This window comes from Athene cunicularia, assembly GCF_003259725.1.
Source record: "Athene cunicularia isolate RWA chromosome 2 unlocalized genomic scaffold, athCun1 chr2_part1, whole genome shotgun sequence".
NCBI lineage: Eukaryota > Metazoa > Chordata > Aves > Strigiformes > Strigidae > Athene > Athene cunicularia.
The window spans coordinates 141,039,825-141,053,844 of NW_020799095.1; the positions used below are offsets into that span (position 1 = coordinate 141,039,825).

Genomic DNA, 14,020 nt, shown 5'->3' on the forward strand with positions numbered 1-14,020 from the left:
TCTCAAACGCAATAAAGGAAAGTCCTGATGGTTCTGGCCTGAAGTGTTTTTGAGGAGATGCCTTTCCCACCCCTCTTCCTGCCTCCTACCTCTAAAGCAAATATGTTTTGTTGTGGGGTTTTTTTTCAACATCCTCTTAAGCATGAACTGTCAGACACCGCAGGGAGTTTTTCCTTGTCTTTTGTCTCTCCAGAAACTGATTTATTTAAATGATATGCTGGGAGCACACTGCTGTTACAGGCTTCGGTGCTTGTCATCTGGGCTTCAGTACAGTTTCCTTGAAAATTGTGGAAGATGGGGTTATCCCAGCAGATCACGGTCCCCCCTGAAGCTGAGTTTTTTCTGCATTTTTCCAAAGAGATTCCCCTCCCCGGTCTTCTGAGAAGAGCGGTGTTGAGTTGGACCTATTTATTTCCAGGTGATTGAAAGGTGAGGAAGTTGTTTGAACGCTCGGCTCCCTCCTAGGGAGAGCGCATGGTTGCCTGTGGGACCACTGCACCAGCACCCTCCTTTTGCTCAGCGAAAGGTGGTTACAGAGTCCTTTATCACTTACTTATTTCCCTGTCCCTGTTTGGCATCCCCACGGTATCTCTCGCATCCTGTCACAGTCATGATGCTGCTTTTCATTACTGTCATGCAATGCTTGGTACCAAGAGGAGTTGTGACCTCGTGGTTGCAGATTTTTGGGATCTCCTTTGTCTCTCAGGATTGGGCAGCCAGGTTTTTTTGAGAGCCAAAAGCACTTTTACCTGGGCTTTAACCTAAGGCACAGGTCTTCCCAGCCTGTGCTGAGGCACAAGCACCTTGCCAGGAAGGCACCAGCTCCACTGTGTTACCATTTTGAGTGTTAGGTTTAATTTTCTGTGAGAAGCCAGCAGTGATAAAATGCTGAAAAAACCTCATGTGAGGTTTTCAAACCAGGGAAGGTACCTGGGGATGCTGCACAGGAATGTCAGCAAACATGGCAGAGTCCCTGGTGCAGCTGTGCCAGGCTGCTGGCCGCAGAGGCTGGTGGCTGCTGAGGGCCTGCAGGATTTTGCCCAACTGCTGTGGGTAGTTTTCCAGGTACAAATGGTTGTGATTAAATTCAGAGGGAACTGCTGCCTTAGGAGGCCTTTACTTCCCTCTGTCTGTCTGGGATCCTCCGGCATAAGGAAGGAATAGGCTCCACATGTGTTTTAAAGCAATTGATGTGACAAGGAAGAACGATGTGTTTGGAGGGAACTGCTTTCTTAACTGCTCTCAACTTGGCATCTTGTCTTTCTTTAGAGTTAGAGCATCCTCACAATTTTGCTGTTGCTAAAACAGTTTTTAGAGGATGCCTCTCCTCTGTGTATCTGCCGGCATCTCGTCTGTGTGCCTTGCAGTTATGTCAAGGGGATGAAGTGGTTTGGGAAATACTGCTCAAGGCGAACACAAGTTTCAAAATCCGCAGTTAATCAGACACAAGAAAAAAGAATGTTAGCTCTCTAAAGTGTTTTGCTTCCAAGCCTAAATATACTTGAAGTGCCTTGAATTCTGTTTGCTTGTCCTGTTATCCTGGTTCTTAGCCTCATCTATAAGTACCTTATTCTCATGTTTTACCTTATTTTTATGTGTTTACCCTCTGTTTGATGGTCCAGGTGAACATGCAAACACTCTGTGCATGACCAACCCAGGAGAGGAGTGTCACAGTAGTATTTATGCCAAAGAGAGCTCATACATAGGGATGATCTTAGCTCCGACCCCATCTCTTCTCCAACAGCAGATCATAGCACCAAGTCAGTGGATTTAAAGTTAATCTTATGAAATGTGAACTCCTTTTTGTTTGCTCTGCTATTGCTTCTTGGCGAGTAGTGGACAGTCTCGTTCTCCCTGCAAAGTGCTCATGAGTGGGTGCTTTCAGCCTTGGGGTCTGCAGGTGTGGGGCATGGGGGATGACAGGGCATTAGCACACCCCTTGCCAGCTGACTTCGGTTCCCTGCTGAGCACCTCTCCCACAAAATTTCTAGGGGAGTTAAATATGTGGGGGTTTGGGAAAAAAAAAAAAAAAAAGAAGTCACAAACCCCTATCTGCACTCTGTGCCCAGTTTAGGAGGACATACGTTGTTGACTGCATGTTTTGCATTTTTAATTTCTTCCTGGTACAGTCTTCTTCCCCTCTTCCACCACCTGCCTGCTCCCACCCTGCCATCACATGTGTCTGCATCCCGGCAGGGAGCCTGCTGTGCCAGGGTGCTTGCAGGGCAGGGAAGGCTCCTTTCCAGCCACAGGGAATGAGCTTCTCTGGTTCCTGATGGAGTGAGGGACCTGCTTTGAAACGGGAAACGCACCCTGAAAAGTGTCCACGGTACTTTGCAAGGATATTGGGCATTTAACATTAGCACTGCCACATCCCAAAATGGGTGGTGATATAAACAGTATGCAGTACTGTATGACGAAGGATTTGTGGCTGTTCGCAGGCTGCTTTACCTAGAGAATGTAGCAGGCAGCAAGGGGGGATGGAGATTACCACCTGGTCTCTGCCAGACTTCTAACTTTTCTTTTAGATGTTTTGTGTGCAACAGTGTGAGCTGTAGCTGCATTTGGAAACAGTGTATTTGCACAGGAAAGATTAGTTCATACCTGAGCCTCCTCTTCTCTGTATCGATTTCTGCAGCCAAGGTTGGAATTTGGTCATATTTTTCAATTAGCTGCATTGGACTCAATGCATCCTTTGCTGTTTGCCTCACACTGGCACAAGGAATACCCTGTAGTAGGTGCAGCTCTCGCTGCAGACTGCTCAGACTGGTTCATGTTTTCATCTAACATGCTGTTATGATTTTACTTTAATTTTTTAATCTGCCTGTATTTTTTTCATATCTGTGTAAATGGGGATTTTGTTTGTTCCTTCTCACTCTCATCCTGACCTTTTTACTGAATCTCAGGGTGGAGGTTGCTACCGTGTGTCATAAGGTCACTGTCACGTTGGGTTTGGTTTGCACACCTGGGCACTGCCATAGCATCTTTCAGAAGGATTCCCACAGTGAGCTTCTGGCACACACAGATCAGCCGGGAGACCCTTCTTCTGCTCTCATTCATGATCGCTGATCTGCACAGCAGTGGAGAAAGACTGTGATTTGCCACCCCTTACTATTGGTCTTTTACAACCTACAGATACTTCATCTTGAAACACTCCTCACCTTTCACTGTAGCCACTTGGCTTGGTTGGGGTTGCACCTTGATTTTTTGGCTAGCGTGTGAATGGCCTTTGTCCCATTGCTGTGTTTTAAAATCAGTAAAAAACAAGTACTCAAAAAATTGGAAACAGTAAGTTTAACACAGACTTAGTACTGAAACTTTTACAGTGTAGCTAGGAGGAAAAATATTAAGAATCTTATTACTCTTGTTTTTTCTTCTTTTTTAAATGAAACAGGCACCTAATAGGAAGCTGATTAAGAAACATTTGAAGTTGGGTGGGGTTTTTTGGTCATTAAACTTTTTCCTTACTTGTCTGTGGCTTTAAAATACCCATTCTTAAATTATGTAAAATAGATGGTATGAGGGTGAGGAACAGCCCAACGCACATCTGAGTTTGGCAGGGTTCTTCATACGAGAAGTTTCATCCTTAATGTGATTTAAATAGTTCAAGGTATTAAAGTCTTTAAATCAAGTTTTATAATGATTTTAAGATGTTCCCCACTTAAAGCATAAAGGAATGTTACATGCTATGGGTTTTACATTCATTGCTAATTACGTACTTTATTATTAAATCCAAGTACTAATATTTTTTTCCAAGGCACATTTGGCAAATGATAGTTTTTAATCAAATTACAGAATAAAATAATTACTTGAAATTTAACATAATAAACTTATTTTATAGATCTTAATACAGTGAGGTTTTATTGAGGTCACCTTTGATCTTCATTGAAAGTAGGCAGGCAGAGTCTTGTTTGAAGGCAAGCAAAGCCAAGGACCAGTTTTGTTAAAAACTAGAAATTGATCATCCCAGGAGGTGCTGCCCACCGTTTAGGTGAGAGTAGGGTGCTGACAGAGAAGTTTTTTGTCTCTTCAGTGAGTACCTGCAGACAGATTAAGCAAAGCATAGTTGTTAGATGGTGCAGTCCCCATTCCTGGAGGTGTTTAAGAGTCGGGTTGACATAATGCTGAGGGATCTGGTGTAGTTGGGAACTGTCAGTGTGAGGTTAATGGTTGGACTGAATGATCTTCAAGGTCTTTTCCAACCTAGACAATTCTGTGGTAGTTCTTTAAGAAAGGGCCCAATGCTGCACTTGCTTTTGACTCCTGTGCTATTTAACATCTCTGGTTTGGAGGGTGAAATTAAGTCTATAACTCTGAAATTGAGCTTTACTTTTCCTTTCCTTCTTCACAATGAATGCAAGGCTCTTGAATGCCAGCTCTGAGTATTAACAGCCCGAACAGATGAAGTGCAAACTTTTGCACTCTGTGCTAAGGACACTTACATAAAAGGGAGATATTCAGATTGCCTCCAAACCCCAATCAGTTTGTGAGCTTGCTGTTGAAGAAGATGGGCTTGTGCTGTCCCTGTCCACCTGGGGGTCTTCAGGGAATATCTCTGCTAACAATCTTTACTTTTTTGTGCAGACCCCTATTAGTTGTTGAGCAGTAAAAGCTTCATCTGTCACAACCAGATGTGATGTGAGCTGAAATCCAGGAAGCCGATTATTCCTGGGGCCAGTGGGACTGACGCAAACCACTTTCCAGCGTGTTTAACTCGTGAGATTGAATTCCTACATGGAATGGGAGAGGGGTCAGACTAACCCTTCTGCGCTTCATGGCACTGATGGTGGGCATCTCTTCTCTACACTCTGTCTGTTTTCATGAGACCAGTAGGAAGTTACTATCTTCAAGAATTTCACCTCTGTCAAATGCAACAGAGGTTAGCCAGCAATTTAAAAAAAAAAAAAAAGTAGTGCTGGGATTGACAGACCCACATACACACAAATGTGGAGGCAGCTGGAAACCAGCCTCACAGATCCCTTAAAAATTGGTGATGCCAGCAGGGATAAAAAGAAGGAAATGGAGTTTGGCAATGTCCAAACTTTTACCCAGTTCTTCTTGCCATCTGACTTTCATTTAGCCCCTGTCTGGGCTATAGAGCTGGAGTTGCTCTTGACAGCCTGGCTGACAGGCAGCAGCTGCATGATGCCCTTCCTCGGTAAAGCTCCCAGTAAAGGAGTTACCAAAAGGTGACATGCTTTCCCGGCTTCAAACATACAGACAAGACAGCGACAGTTCAGAGGCATGAAAGAGTGAGTACAGCAAAAATACCTTTTCACTGAAGTCTTTGCTTCATGCAAGGCTGAAATCACAGGAGCTGTTCTTTGAAGTTGACTGCCTAATTGTATTGTGAATTTGGCTTTCAAGGTGCAGCTTCGAACAAGTAGCTGAGACCCTTAAAAGGCCCAAACCCCCACTCTTTTTATTGGCATTTTTACATATGTATGACTGCAGGGTGCACACATGCACCTGCACACATGCATTGTGTGGTCCTACCTAGTAAGTGTTTGGGACATCACCCTTGTGTTTAAGACGCAGCACTGAGGCCTTTTCACTCCTGCAGATGTGCCCAGAGCATCAGGACATATGGTTCAGAGCCTTTGCAACAGTCTCCATCCCTGCTGGGTGACAGCAGTGGAGCAGGGGTGTCGGGTGCGGTTCTGCTGGAGGACCTGTGATCAGCTCCTGGGTCTTGCCGTGATGGGGAGTGTTTGATAAAAGGATCAAGCCATTCCTTCGCATTATCACATTGTAGTGAATGGGCAAACACTGCTGGTCTCATCTTGCCTTTACCTCTGAGATCACCAGCAGCTGCTTCATTAACTATTAATGGCCTGCTCATTAATGCTGTAAAAGGCTAGGACCAATCTTGCAAATTTTCTGGACTCTTCCCCTGAAATATTTATGACTTGCTCACTGTGCAAAAGGGCAGGAGCAACAGCAGAGAACATGTCTTCAAGTTTTGTTGAGCATTATTAAAGAGCTCATGAATATGAAGAAGGCAGCAGCTTCTCTTTAGTTTTGCTTTCCAAGCTTGCACTGCACATCTGGATGTAGGGGTCAAGGAGCCTGGTGGTTTGCTGAAGCATTAGTGGCTCAGTAGGTCCCTTGGTGAGCCATTACTCCAGGCAACTCCCTGTAACATGTCAGATTCATAACCAGACTAACCTAGTCTAGTGTCTGGTATTCAGCCTCTGAGCAGAGTCTTGGCTGCTCTACTGACAATCTGTAGTTCCTGTAGAGCTTTCCTTTGCATCATGTTCTACAAGCACCAAGGTGTAAATTATGCCTCCAGGGAAGGTTTTATTACTTTCATAATGGGGAAGCTGAGGCACAAAAGTTGAACAGTTTGCCAGGAGCTGAGCAGTGGGAAGCCAGCAGAAAATGGAAATGGTTTTGCCCAAAACTTTAATGCTACTTTTGATTAAAGTCTGGTTAGTGTGAAAGAGAGGGACACTCACTCACCAAGCCTCATCTGAAGCTGTTGCTACAAGTCATTCTTGTCCCATCCCAAACAGAGCTCCTACGTGATCGCAGAGAGATGCACTGATTAGTGCTTTCCCTGGAAAGCTGTCAGTTGTTTTAGCTCCCTCTGGTACCAAAAAGCAGCAGGGAAGCTATTTTTCCCCTCCATCCAGATTCTGGAGATAAAAATGAGCTCTTCCCATCGCTTACATCTACCAGCAATAAAGAACCTGTCCACTAAATCCCAACTGCAGCTCATCTGATGGTGCACCAGGCAGATTAGAATCTATATTTCTTGACCACAGCCATCTGCAGAGCAAACACTAGTGTTAATACATGTTGCTGGCTTTTTTTGGTAAAGTAGGGAGATATGCTTTAAAGAGAACAGGTGTGACTCCAGAAGTGAGGACTGGTCTGTACAGAGTTTAATGTTTTTTCTATATGCAGCTGGCCTTTAGAGTAAAAAGGTTCATGTGTGTTTGAAAGATGCAGGGTGTCTCAGAAATGACCAGACTCTTAATACTGTTTGAGCTTCTGGGCTTGTGGGTAGTGCCAGAGTAGAGCCAGGCAGCAAAATAGACCCATATCAGAAGCATTCCCTGGTACAACTTTCTCATTATTATTTCTTACAGAGTGTGAATATTTTATCCCAGATTATATCAGATTACAGGGGATGCTTGGTTTCTCACCTGGAGCCATTCCTTTTACTTGATGGAGCAAAATTACAGTGGACCCACAGTAAAATTTCAAAGTCCTGTCTTTCACCAAAGCAGTGTTGTAAGGGTTTATCTTAACAGCTTAATTTCCTACTGCTAGGACAAGGTGAAAAGCCCACTCAAGGTAGCCTGGTGGTAGCCACAATTTAATGGTCATATTGCACCCTGTATGACTACAGCAGGCTCTGAATGGACTCCATTGTCACATTGATTTCCAGGCAATCCCGTCAGTGTGCTGAATGCCATCTGGTTTTGCCCTCAGAACTAGCATAAGCGCCTCTGGGGAAGACTTCTGAGACAAGAATAACATTCAGATCTTGAGTGACCCTTGTCAGTCTTGATTGAAGCAATTCCTCCAAAAACTAGAAAGTGGGTAAATGCAGGAATTGAGTCCCTGTACCTTGGCTAGTGCAGCTCTTCCAGAGACAGCTGCAGTGGAGGCTGCAGAGCAGGTTATTATTTTTGTTAGTTACCAATGGGGCAGTTACCTCTCCATCTGTAGAGCTGCTCTCTTCCTTGTGGAAGATCTCTCCCCTCATCTCAGCAAGGGCATGAAGCTCCACCTAAATTTTGGGAGCCTTTTCATCGCTTCTTCCTTGATAGTTAGGAGGAGTCTGCCCAAAGCAGGCCCTGTTCCTTCTTTCTGAGTTTAGGGTTGAATCACAGGTGAGGAATGTTGCAAAATCTCTGTTCCAGAGCATAGGGAACGAGTGTAATTCAGAATGTTGGGGGCTGTGTCTTATCTCTGTCAGAGGCATCAATGGTCAGGTATCAATGATGTGAGAAAATACAGCAGTAATTAACATTTTCCGTAAGTAGAAACTTAACTACATCCTACAAAATAACTGGAAGAGGGAGAGGTTCTGTGTGGAGAACAACCTTTGGTTCTTGGTGTCATAACTTGACATAAAAGAGCTGCTGGCAGCAGAGAAATTCCAGATGTGTCTTCTGCATGCTGCTCAGCTGCGGGTTGTGTTTCCAAGGAAAAAGCGTGTCTGTTTGCTCTCTTGGGCAGATTCCTGATTTCAACACTTTCAGACTGAGGACTGGACCGTGCTTTGGAGGATGCTGCAACTCATTACTCATTTTCCTTTTCTGCCAGTGTACTCATGTCTTGTCAAGATAAAAGTGATTGCTCACATTTACGAATAGTGATTTCTGAAGTCTAGCCATTAAAGTGATTTCTTGGCATCTGAGTGATCAGTAGGGTACCAGTAGTTCACAGGGACTTGTGAGTCTCCAGCATTTTTGGTAGAAAACAGCTGTTCATTAAGTATATCCATGTTTGCCTTGTGTCCTAGGAGGCAGTACCCAGATTTGGAAGTGTTAGTTTAAATTTTCATGTGCATTTAGATTGATGGGTACTCCAGCCAGCAACAGCTTTGGTTCATGGTAAATTCTGATTCAAGAAAATGTTATCTGAGCCTAAAATTAAGAGGAAAAAAGGGCAAAACCAGCCTTAAGTTCATGGGTAGACATGGGAAAACCCAAATAAAATGGCTTCTGGTTGAGTCTGAGATGAAGGTGTCCTGCAAGACCTGCTAAACTAGGCCTTTTCAGAAGTTTAATTGCCCTTTGAGATGTGTTAGTTTCTCATTTTTGTCCCTGATACTGTTTACATATTGTGCTTGCCTTGGCTTAAGGAGTACAAATTCGCCTTGCGATTGTCATGCTTGCATACTTGGGTCCATCTGCACTAATATGACGTGATCGGGCGCCAAACAGCACTCATCTAAAGTTTGCATATCAGTGAAAACTGTCCTGTTTTATAAAACCATTTATTTTGTGGCATCAGCATCTTGACTTTACTTGACAGCATCCAGTGGTCCCCACCCCCAGGGAACTGAGCAGCTCTGTGTGGAAAGGCACAAGGCTGAATTTCTTATTACAGCACAGGTTGTAATGTAATCTAGGAAGTTAGCTCATATCTCTACTTCTTCTAAAATAGCTTGGGGTTAATCCATGTCTACATGGATTCAACTTCTGCCAGCAAAGCTGTACTGCCCAAAAAGCATGGAGAGGTGTGATTCCCGAGTGACACGGCCATGCTGGCACAGCCCCAAGACACGGCATGCGTACACTGGGGAAGCCACCCTTTCTCTGGCCTGCGCAGGACTTCTGCTAGGCTCTTGTAGAGCACCGCTTTGCTGCGATAGCTCTATCTGCCATGTAGCGTTTTGGCAAGATTACATATGGGTGTGTGCCTGCTGTTGGAGTGCTTCTGGCATCTTAGTTCCCATAAATTTTTGAAGGGGTGTTTTCAGATTCCCCTCAGTAAAACAGAGGTGAAGGCACATTTTAATGTTGCAGGTCCTCTCTCATTGTCCTTCTTTGTGGGGTGGTTCTGATGTTCCCACCACCTTCTGGAGTGGGGCATGGCAGTTGTTTTTCTAGCTGTGTGCCATCTATTGCTGGATAATGTTGCAAGATTCAAAAATAAAAAGTGGAAAAATACGCAGACAGAGAACACAAGGCCCAACTTTACCTCTTGAGCAGAGCAACCCTCTTCCCTCTTCCTAGCACAGCTTCACCCCCTAAGTCTCGAAAGACAGATAATTCTGTTGGGTTTTTACCACCTCCTCTCTCTCTTTCCACACTGAGTTTTAATCCTTAGCTCCCTTCAAGACCTTATGTTGTTACACTGTTACTACAGGCCCTTTGGTGAAATACTGCTCCTCTCTTACTCCCCAGCCTTTTACAGTTACACATTTCTTTGCTTGAGAAAAACACCTCAAGGTCATCCTCAGCTTCATTGGAGAAGCAGAGAAGAGAGTGGTTTATTGGAGCTTATTTAATCCCACCTCTTTTAAAATACAAGCAGCTTATATCTGCTTGCGTATTTTCCATCCCAGTGTTTGTGATACAGGAAAGTTTTGTTACAAGAATTAGGTGTAGAAGCACCGAGAAATAAAAAAATGGTTTACACAAGGTCAGGTGGAGAATTGGAACCTCCTCTCCCATAGCCTGGCTGGGACCATACCCTCTTGCCTCTCCTTTTCCTCTAATCCACCCGTGTCCCTGGGTTGTGAGTTGCTACCTGAATAACTCGACTTTCAATACAGTATAGGACATACCAGTTTCCTCACGGGTCCCTGAGGGTGTGCCAGTCAAGTGGCACGGATGGCAAAGGCCACGTCAGACTTGCAAGTCTCTTATTTATCTGTTTGCTTGTATCTTTGCTTACTGCCTTTGGCAGAACTAGTGCAATCATTCAGTCTGTTGGAACTGCTCAGTTAAGTCTCAGATCAGATAAAAGTCTATTGAGATGTGATTATCAACAAGAAAGCATCAAGATCGCCAACTTGGCCTTCATGAGGAATGTGGATTCTGACTTGAAACACATACGTGGCAAGACTGTGATTTCAGCTTAGTTTTCTCCCAAAATAAGAATGGGAAGTGTCTCATCTTTTTTAACAGTCTTTAGCATCCCTCCTTCCAGTGAAACTTGGCATGTTTTCTTCTTGCAGAGGGGACCCAGAAAATGTTTTACTGGAGCACGGTCCAGTCAAGATCCAAACATGCTGTGGAGAAGCTAAGCCTGAAATGTTAAGCTCTCCAGCAAGTTTCCTATATATATGTACCAGTATTTTTTCAGGGTCATGGAGAACAGGGCTGCCCAGCTTACCAGGGCATGAAGCTCTCATGTTTATCCTGTTCCAGTAGATCACAGGAGACAGGACCTCAGTGTAATGTCCTTAGTTGCATCTCCATTCCCCGTTCCCCCTCTTCCAGACTCTCCCTGCAGCTGGGAACTGACCGTTACTGTAGGAATTCACACCAGCGTCCCAACATGCAAAAGCACCACTTGCTATTTTTACCTGTTTATTGGGGGTTTTTATGGAAACACAATGCTAAAGACAGACAAACAAGTCAATAAACAAAGCATTTAAATGAATCTGCAGTCATCATAACTGATATCAGAGCAAAGGAATGCAAACAGGCCAGTCTGTGGCTTGATGCCTTTAGCATTCCTGTCCCTCTGTTTTGTTTTTAATTTTGAGCACAGGAAGGGGCCAGTATATGACCATATGCTTACAAAGTGCTGATTACCCATGTCTTCCAAACAATGTTGTCATAGTAATGATATGTCATGTATGTGTCATTTTGTCATGCTGTGAATGTACCTCTGTGACTCCAAACTTTACTGCATTTCCTTCTCCTGTTCTTTGTTGACAGTAATAACAATTGTTTTCAATCAACTTATGCATCCGTTCTGAATAAATTGGAAATGTGATTTCACTTCATTCAGTGCTGGTGGGAAATTCATACCCTGGGAAATTCACAAGGGTATTGCAGGGAAGATGTTAAGCATGTGCTTAAGCATCATTGATGTTGATCAAGTTAAGTGTACTCTTAAGTCTTAGGAGCTATTACTTCTTTCCAAGCACTGGTCTTAATGGAGGGTTCTGAAAGAAGGGGAATTGATCTCCACTTGCAAGGCCCTAAAGATGGAATTGCACCTTGAGGTAAGGTGTAATCGTCAGAAATTGATGCTGATATTGTTGTGAACATTATCTTGGCCATACCTTTCCATTTACCAGAGATAAAATCCTTTCAGCATTTTCAAAACTTGGGTGGGTTTTTTTTTCCTCCCTTTGTGATTTGTTTTCCCTTATTTTTCTTGTCATGTAATCACCTTTGCAGTTTTAACAAGGTTTTGAAGTTAACACTACTTTGAGGGAGTGATATCTAGGCCAAAGAGGTTCACACCTCTTTGGTGTGAGTGAGTTCTTGTGATTTTCGGGGAGGGAGGTCTTGTGATGAGAATGTGGAGGAGCAGGGAATCAAGGCTTCTAGGTCCGGGTTCAATCTCTGTGGCTTTCCCTCCTGCGAGCCTTTGGCAAATGAGACATGAATGCAGACTCCATATAACCATCTTTAAAATAGATCTCCCCTGAGGCGAGTATGGATTAATTAACATTTCAGAGGCGCTTTGAGTTCCTTTGATAGGTGTTGCAGAAATGCGAAAGGGTTTTTCCTTGCTAGACATAGGCTATGTAAAGGATGGATGTGAATGATGTTCGTTTAGCTCCTAAGAGCTCTTTTTCAAATGGAAGACTATTTAACTTCTTATGTATGTACCAATATGGTGTTTTACTGCCAATTCAAGCCAAATATAATGTACAGTGTCTGGACCAAGACTGAATTTGGTACCTTCACATCATGAAAGCTCATGCTGATAATTTGCCAGTAGCCTCAGGGCTCTGATAGTAATTTGCCAGATGCTATACTGAACCTAATTTGCATCTGTATTTACATAAATGCTTTAATTAAAATTATATGCACCAACCTGAGATAGATGAGCAGCACTGCCTGCTATTTGTTTACATTCCCTGACAATAAAGCCCTGCTTTGGCTGCTTCTTGCTGATTATATGACTTGACAAGGCTATTTGAGGTGCGGACTAGAAACTTGACAGGTTTCTAGTTAGGCTCTGCTGCAAACTGAGGAGCAACCTTAAGCTTCCAGGGCCAAATTCTGCCTTTATTTTAACAGAAAAGGAGAGGTGAGCATGTTGATTCTAGGGGTCAAATTTGGTCCACAGATGCTCTAGATTTAGGGTAGGTTTGTGCAGGGAGGATTTATAGCTTGCAGATGATGTCTGCTTTTAAATACCTTCCATAAAGAATAAAATTTCTGAGCACTGTTCATCTTTGAACAGAGCATTACAGAACTCCTTGTAGGGCAAAGTACCCTAAAGAAAAGGGATTTCAGGGCCCAAGTGGGTTATTTCACCGGGCCTTGTGAGAGCTCATGGCTGAGTTTGGATGAAGGCAGTGGAGACTCTGGCTTTGGTTTTTGCTTAGACCACACATTAATCTGGAAAATGCAAACATATAAATAAAAATTAAATCCAAGCTGTGCAGTTTGCCTTTGGGCAGTTGAGCATGTTCTGGTTGAAGTTTTTGTGCTGCTTCCCAATTATTGGGAAGTTGTCATAAAGTTGTCATAAAGTGTTGTGAAGAAAAGAGATTGGCAAAGTTAGGACTGATTTCAGGCTGAAGAGAGCCATAACTACCCTGCCTGGATTTGAAAGGTTGATGAGCTTTATTTAAAGGTGTTTACTTATCTTGCTTTACACAAGACACTTCAGAGCCACTGTTTCCTTTGCTGAGAGGTTGTATATACGTTGGGGGTTGGACTAGGTGACCTTTAAAGGTCTCTTCCAACCCAAACTGTTCTGTGATTCTATATAAATCTGAGCCAATTACCAGTAGCTCTCTGCTGATCTGTGACTATATTTGCCCATAGATATTTCTGAATCCAGTTTGAGAGAGTCCATTCAGGTTCAGCATATTACATTACATGAAACTGTTTGCCTGGTAGCTCTGTTGAAGAGAATAAACTGCCTCACTACGACCCGTTGTGGGACATGTGGCCAAAACCTGTTGATCGAAGTCCACATGCAAGAGCACAGGCACAAAAGCATCTATGTTTGTTGCAAAGTGGCCTAAGTATTTAAATTAGGAGATGTTAGTAAGCAGGCTGAAATGCACATTCGAGGGCATGGGGTGAGCAACAGTACAGGGTGGCCCGGTGGCAATGGGAGCCAAAGCCCACCCCAATCCCACGGGCGTTGCAACGCCACAGCCCTCAGAAGTACAGAAATGGCAGCCACTGGTGACTGCAGGGGAGATACGCTGCCGGGGGCACCATCCACCCAGCTGCTGAGGCCTGCCCGGGGGTCCTGGCCAGGCTGTGCTTTGCACTGCTGGGATGTCTCAATCAAGAAATGGGCGCAACAAAGCCAGATCTGCAGTCTTGTGAAGCCACAGCCTTAATTTCATAGAATCATGGAATCACAAAATGATAGAATGATTTGGGTTAGAAGGGACCTT

The 14,020-nt window shown here is 43.8% G+C and overlaps 1 protein-coding gene across 1 annotated transcript in view; it reads left to right on the forward strand.

The window, feature by feature from the left end:
• Window positions 1–234: 234 nt before the first annotated feature.
• Window positions 235–14,020, forward strand: part of ZHX2 (zinc fingers and homeoboxes 2) — a 69,544-nt gene continuing 55,758 nt past the window's right edge. The window contains exon 1 of the mRNA XM_026842579.1: window positions 235–429. The gene's annotated coding sequence lies outside the window, so the exon portion shown is untranslated. The remainder of the gene's footprint in view (window positions 430–14,020) is intronic.